Here is an 8,113-nt window from a genome sequence, read left to right as displayed (position 1 = left end):
AAAGCTTTGCCCTATTCATTAATTAACAAGAAGTTTAAGGTTTGTTACAAGCCGAGTCAAGCTCGGTAACATAAGGAATGAAGCTCGGTATCCATGTCTTGGTGGGATCAAATGGAACTTCAAATTCGTATATTTGGTGCTAATCTCCCAGAATAAGCTCGCTACGTAGCAAAATTCCATTTGCAAATGAATGTAATAAGATGCACACATGTAGTCTAAGGTTTAATTATAAAGATGTGATAACCGAAGCTTTATAGAGACGAGCACAGGGACTTTACAAGAGAAAATACGTCTGGTCCTAGATAGGAACCACATGCTCCATGCTCATGGACACGATAAATAATAAATTGCATTTGTTTATATTGAAACATTATTGCATTTAACGAGCACGACGAATTAATTGTGAAATGGACTGCATAGGCGCTCAGCAAACCATGTTATAAAAGGTGGATAGAGTAACCTAAAGCAAACATAACTGTACCACCTATAGTTCTTGCGAAGTGGACGGGAGGGAGAAAGAGAGACAAAGAAAGTTGCATGCCATGGTTCTAACCTAGCCTTTGGGTGGGAGCCCAAAGAAAACTTGTGGGATTGGGAGACGTAGGGAGCTGGTCGCATGCGGCGCTGTAGCATTACACTTCTCATCTGCCGTTGTTGTTCTGAGCAAGGATTAGTAGCCTCTCTGTCGAGCTGTGCTGTTCTCGTATTCTAATTCCACTTGGTGCAACGTGTTGCCATGCCATGTATGACCAAGAATGAGAGATCATCGCAACTCCAGCATGCAATTGCTGATAGCTAGGCGGTCTGTTCGAGATGATTATCGCAGGTTCGTCTGGAATGAAACGGGCAGGTTTTTGATGGCAAGGAGGGGCCTGTCTCCCATGTCCTCCAGGAGATTGGAGATGGCCTTGCGATCTTGCCACTGGCTCCGGCCTGACTCAAGCAGGGTTTCTATCGCCATCAATTTTTCCCTGCCTTTTTCTTTTCTTTTCTTTTGATCTTCATTCTTTCTGTAGAAAGATGATAAAGATGGGGTAGATTGCAATAAAAATGTTGAACAGCTGTCGTCTAAGGATAGTCAGAAGGCACCAATCGTCCTGTCGAGGGACCACCTCAGGAGCACTGGCAGCTGCAAAGACGAAATCTCCGACCAGACCATGTGTTGGGTCAAGGTCGTTACGATGACAATGGACAGTGTCGGTGAGCTCAGCAAGGGCAGGATTTCAACTAAGACGACAGTGAGCTTGGGCAATGGAAATGATCCTGTCGACTGTCGTCGCACATAATTCCGCAGTATTGTACGTGTGGTCAAGCTGCTGTAGAGGCCGGAGTAGAAATGCATGCCTGCCAACGAGCTATGCTCCGAAAATGTAGCAACCCCATTATCTAGTGTACAGTATGATTTTTTAAACTTGGCCTGCTTAGCCAGCTTTAAACTAATAATGCCATAAAACCGACGGATATAGAATGCTTACATAACATACACAGACGAAAAAAATCAAACAGAAGATAAAAAGAAGGGATTTCTATTTTCGTGCCCTCAGGTCCTTAGTTGTACTCAGTTTTCCCCAGCTCCTTAGTTTTTCCTCAGTTTTCCCCAAGCCCTTGTCTGAACCGCAGAAGGAGCTCGGACGGAAGGAATCCGTTAAGTTGACCGTTCCGTGCCGACGAGTGGGGTCGTGTCGTTTGTGGGGTCGCGTCGTGTGGGACCGCGTCGTGTGGGGCTGGTAGGAAGGGACCGCGTGGGACAGGACGAGGCCGTGTTTGTGTGGCCGTAGCGTGTGGGGCCGTAGCGTGTGGAGCCGTGTGGGTCCGGGACGGGGGCACGAGTGGTTTCTGTCTCTTTCGCCCGGATTAGCAGTTTTCAATGTACCTTTTTCCTCTCTATCGCTCGATCTCATTCATATTTGATAGCCCAAATTGGTAGCAAATCTAGAGCAGCTTCTCCTTCTGTTTTTTAACGCCATTCATTTCTTTATGCCTTCGTTTTTACCCAATCAGGTAGGAAATCTAGGGCACAAATTCAGAGAAAAAATATAGGATAAGCTGCATACAGCAACCAAGATAGCATAGATATATTCAGGACAGATCCAAAAGTAGTACCGATAGATCCAACATAAGCTACATTTTACATGAAATTAAGCTGCTCTACAGATAGAGCAGTCACATACAGAGAGTGCGATAGGCACGTTCAACGCCTCCGGGTAGCGCGTGTGACTCGCTTGGAGGTTGTGCGGGTGAATCCCAAGTGCTTTGTGTTTGGCCATGTACGCATGCACGTTCACGGTCCTTCCAACTCTAGCGCCACATCTGCCAATGGATTCAGCATGGTTCACCAGTGGAGTTGAAGTCGGTGGCGCGGAGCTTCTCGTTGCGAAGGGGCACTTGTAAATGCCTCGAGCAAAAGGGCCATCGTAATGGCCGGACCGCAGCCTCCCGAGGACGTGACGAGTCTTGGTGTGGAAGGACTCGTCGTCGGCTCGTCGACGTCGCTGCTCGCACCTGTCACGTAGCACCAAAGATCGTGCAAAAACACGGAGTCAATTGCAACGATGATGGAACAGAGAGTGAACAAAAAATCATGCATGATAATATGGGCTCGAAAAAAGAGGTAGCCTCAGTTACATTGGACACACTTATATCCAAGATTTGAGTCAGCAAACCAAAGATCATGCACAACAAATTTGTACACACCAATTGTTTACTGACCAAACCCTGAATCAATTTATGCCCAAATATTCATCATCGGCACAAATCTTAAACAAAAGCAAATCACAAACACTAATAACGCAAGATCTAACACAAAAGGATCGAACTAGGAACGGACGAACAAGTAATAACGCAAGATCTAACAAAAAAGGATTGAACTAGGAACAGACGAACCGTAATAACGGTAGATCTAACACAAAATGATTGAAATGAGATAAGAACAAGGGAACAAAGGGTTACCTCCGGCTCGTTGTCGACGATGGTGGTGTCATAGGGGTTCTCCGGCGCGTCGTACTGCACTGGTTCGTACGGGTCCCAATCGACGGGGGATCGGACGGTGGCGGCGGCCGATGCGCCGGCTGCTACGTTGGAAGCAGCGACGGGGGCTCGGACGGGGCGGCGGCCGATGCGCCGGCTGCTACGTTGGAAGCAGCCGACGGGGGCCTGGACGGGGCGGCGGCCGATGCGCCGGCCGCTACGATGGAAGCGAGCGACGGGGGCCCGGACGGGGCGGCGGCTGATGTGCCGACAATGGGCATCTCATTCTTCTCCATCGCCGGCGGTTTTCTTCGGGGTTTTTTCTTCGGTTGTGGAGAAGATGATGGGACAGGAGAGGCGGTTGCAATGAGCCAGTGAGAACGTGCGTCGAGGGAGAGAAAGAGGGGCTCTATAAAGACGAAGGTGGCGTGTACCGCAACACGCGTCCGCTATGCACGGCAACACGCGTCCGCTATGCACGGCTGCAGCGTGCACCGCTACCCGAGTCTAACCCCGGGACGTTTGGTGTACTCGGCTATAACCTCGGGCCTTATACGGAAATTTTATCCGTACTCGGTTTTCCCCTCGAGGACTTAGACCGGCAAGTGCAATATACTCAGTTTTACCCTCAAGTAGCTGGTCAACAGAGAGTCAACAAATGAGATTAACATAGCTAATTGAGTCATTTCATGCGCAAAAAAATCCAAAAAAATAAAAACATAGTGGCAACTACTCATGGAGTCTTCCTACGCAACCCGCCACCTAGAAAACCTTAACAAACATATATAAATCAAGTTTTACCACAAATTGCCACTTCTCGGAATCACTAGTGTAGCTATGAAGATGCATGGTTTTCCACCCAAACCCCTTTGCAAAACATCTTTCCCAAAACCTAGTTTGTCTAAATGATGCCATAATTGTCACACTCATGTATATTTGAATTGCAAATAATTTGATGTAGCCCAATATGAATTATATTGTACAAAACACACATTTTTCATTTTGTAATTCTTTTGTTTGAATCCCTTAGTCTATTTACTATTTATGTGCCCTTGGATTCTTAGTACTACTCAGTTTTTCCCTCAAGTACTGTCACAAATGCTCTGAGAAGCCCAAACTTAACTCGATTGGTTGAGCCGTTGTCACACGGATCGACTCCACGAACCGTTGATCCACTGATCTAACGGGCAGTATACCCCTATCCGTCTCTTCGTGGCAACCTCTCTCTCTCTCTCTCTCTCTCTCTCTCTCTCTCTCTCTTCGTGGCCACCCATCTCTCTCTCTCTCTCTGTCGGTGGAGAATGCAATGACGAGTTTGCCACTTAATATATAGTATTGGTATAAACATGAGGCATACATATTTGCGGATTTCGGTGATTGCATTATTTGTCAGCCCTCTAACAATTATCAACTATCTTGAGCTGTCCCTTTCTTTTAGGGAATATAGTTTGGGATATAGTATTGGTATTTTGAAACGGCCTAAAAGTGGTATAATTTTGTTATAAACATGAGGCATACATTTTTGCGGATTTCGGCGATTGCATTATTTGTCACCCCTCTAACAATTATCAACTATCTTTAGCTGTCCTTTTCTTTTAGGGAATATAGTTTGGGATATGGTATTGGTATTTTGGAAAGGCCTAAAAGTGGTATAATTTTGGTATAAACATGAGGCATACATTTTTGCGGATTTCGGCGATTGCATTATTTATCACCCCTCTAACAATTATCAACTATCTTTAGCTGTCCTTTTCTTTTAGGGAATATAGTTTGGGATATGGTATTGGTATTTTGGAAAGGCCTAAAAGTGGTATAATTTTGGTATAAACATGAGGCATACATATTTGCGGATTTCGGGATTGCATTATTTGTCACCCCTCTAACAATTATCAACTATCTTGAGCTGTCCTTTTCTTTTAGGGAATATAGTTTGGGATATAGTATTGGTATTTTGAAACGGCCTAAAAGTGGTATAATTTTGTTATAAACATGAGGCATACATTTTTGCGAATTTCGGCGATTGCATTATTTGTCACCCCTCTAACAATTATCAACTATCTTTAGCTGTCCTTTTCTTTTAGGGAATATAGTTTGGTAATTTCGGTGAATGCACACACTAACTTTGAAAACAACTACAAGTACATGTAATCGAATAATGGATTTGTAACTAGGTATCCCTTGTAACAACTTCTAGCGCCTGGTGAGCAATGATAAGAATCCGATCGTAATTATACAACAAAAAAAAACAACCAGCCATCAGATTAGCTTGCTTCTTCAACTCGATCAGCTGCCTTAACTGCTTGTTCATTTTCTTCGGTTCTCCCTTCACTTCCACCAGTTCTGCATTGGGAGCATTAGGCATAATCGGAAGGTCCCTAATCGGAACGGCTCCTCTCTCCGCCGCATTCTCTACAGCAAGTCCCCCCCTCCCAAATTGCGCCCCCAATAGCGCCAATTGATTCCTGCAACCGAAGCCTCTGAACGTACACATCGATCCACTCGAAATGCCCGCATTTCTTCAAGATCCGAAAACAACAACGTGAACCCTAAATCCCAAATTCGAGGGAATAACAAGAAAATCGAGAGAAAACAGAGAAATTGGAGCGAGATAACGGCTCAACCAATCAGGATAAGTTTGGGGCTTCTCAGAGCATTTGTGACAGTACTTGAGGGCAAAACCTGAGTAGTGCTCAAGAATCCAAGGGCACATAAATAGTAAATAGACTAAGGATTCAAACAAAAGAATTACAAAATGAAAAATGTGTGTTTTGTACAATATAATTCAGCATTGGGCTCACATCAAATTATTTGCAATCCAAATACATAAGGCGAGTGTGACAATTATGGCCTCGGCTTAGGACAAAACTATGTTTTAGAAAGATGCTTTTGCAACAGGGGTTTGGGTGGAAAACCAATGCATCTTCATAGCTACACTAGTGATTCCTGAGAAGTGGCACTCTGTGGTAAAACTTGGATTTATATACTGTTTGCTAAGGTTTTCTAGGTGGCAGAAGTTGCGTAGGGAAGACTGCATGAGTAGCTGCTACTATGTTTTTATTTTTTGGATTTTTTTGCGCATTAGAAATGACTCAATTAGCTAAGTGTTGAATCTCGGCTTGTTGACTCTCCTTCGAGGACCAGCCGCTTCGAGGGTAGAATCGAGCATATTGCACTTGCCGGTCTAAGTCCTCGAGGGGAAAACTGAGTACGTATAAAATTTTGCATAAGGCCTGAGGTTATAACCGAGTACCAACGTCCCAGGATAGACTTCAGAGTGTGCACGTTGCAGCCGTGCATATGACGCGTGTTGCCGTGCATAAAGGACGCGTTGTTGCGGTACACGCTTCACCTTTCTGCCTTTATAGAGCCCTCTTTTCTTCTCCCTCGACGACGTTCACTGGCTCACTGCAACCGCCTCCGTCCCCCATCATCTTCTCCACAACCGAAGAAAAACTCCCAAGAAAACCGGTCCGCCGCGATGGAGAAGAATGAGATGCCCATTGTCGGCACATCAGCCGCCCGTCCAGGCCCCCGCCGCTGCTTCCATCGTAGCAGCTCTAAGCATCGGCCGCCGCCCGTCCGTGCCCCCGTCGCTAAGCTCTAACGTAGCAGCCGGCACATCGGCCGCCGCCCGCCCGTGCCCCCGTCGCTGCTCTAACGTAGTGCCGGCGCACGGGGCCGCCACCGTCCAGCCCCCTCGTCGATTAACCGTACGAACTAAAGGCAGGACGACGCGCGAGAACCTCCCTACGACACCACCATCGTCGACAACGAGCCGGAGGCAACCCTTTTGTTCCCTTGTTCTTATCTCATTTCAATCATTTTGTGTTAGATCTACCGTTATTACGGCTCCGTCCTGCTCCCAGTTCAATCCTTTTTTGTTAGATCTGCGTTATTACTGTTCGCTTGTTCCTAGTTCGATCCTTTTGTGTTAGATCTTGCGTTATTAGTGTTTGTGATTTGCTTTTGTTTAAGATTTGTGCCGATGATGATGAATATTTGGGCATAAATTGATTTAGGGTTTGGTCAGTAAACAATTGGTGTGTACAAATTTGTTGTGCATGATCTTTTGGTTTGCTGACTCAAATCCTTGATATAAGTGTGTCCAATGTAACCGAGGCTACCTCTTTTTTTCGAGCCCATATTATCATGCACATGATTTTTTGTTCACTTCCTTCAAGTTCCATCAAATATCGTTGTACTGACTCGTGTTTTTGCACGATCTTGGTGCTACGTGGTGATTGCAGCAGAAAGCAAACATTGCCGATACAAATGATTGTCCTTCCTAATACCAAAGACACTCACACAAGCCCTCAGAGGCTGCAGTCCGGCCATTACGATGGCCCTTTGCTCTATATTTATAAGTGTCTCTTTTTTCCGCAATGTGAGCTCCGCGCCACCGACTTCAACTCCCCGGTGAACCATGCTGAATCCATTGCGATGTGGCGCTAGAGTTGGAAGGACCGTGAACGTGCATGCGTAGATGGCCAAACACAAGCACTTGGGATTCACCTGCGCAACCTCCAAGCGAGTCACACGCGCTACCTCGGAGGCGCTTGAACGTGCCTACCGCACTCTTCGTATGTGACCGTCGATGTGTAGAGCAAACCCACTTCATGTAAAATGTAGCTTATGTTGGATCTATCGGTACTACTTTTGGATTCATCCTGAATATATCTAAGTGCCATGTTGGTTGTTGTATGCAATATCCTATATTTTTCTCTCGGATTTGTGCCCTAGATTTCCTACCCGATTGGGTAAAAACGAAGGCATAAAGAAATGAATGGCGTTAAAAACAGAAGGAGAAGCCGCTCTAGATATGCTACCAATTTGGGCTATCAAACATGAATGAGATCGAGTTGGATAGAGAGCAAAAAGGTACATTGAAAACTGCTAACTGGGGCGAAAGAGACAAAACCACTCGTGCCTCGTCCCGACCCACACGGCTCCACACGCTACGGCCTCAGCATGACGCTACTTTGCCACACAAACACGCCTCAGGCTCCCGGCCCCACGCGGTCCCTTCCTACTGTAGCTCCCACACGACGCTGGCCCCACACGACGCGACCCCACAAACGACACGACCCCACTCACAAGACGGTCGGTCAACTTAACGGGATTCCTTCCGTCCGAGCTCCTTCCGCGG

The sequence above is a fragment of the Lolium rigidum genome, chromosome 1, assembly GCF_022539505.1.
Source record: "Lolium rigidum isolate FL_2022 chromosome 1, APGP_CSIRO_Lrig_0.1, whole genome shotgun sequence".
NCBI classification, from domain to species: Eukaryota; Viridiplantae; Streptophyta; class Magnoliopsida; order Poales; family Poaceae; genus Lolium; species Lolium rigidum.
Note: the sequence above shows the minus strand (reverse complement) of the source record.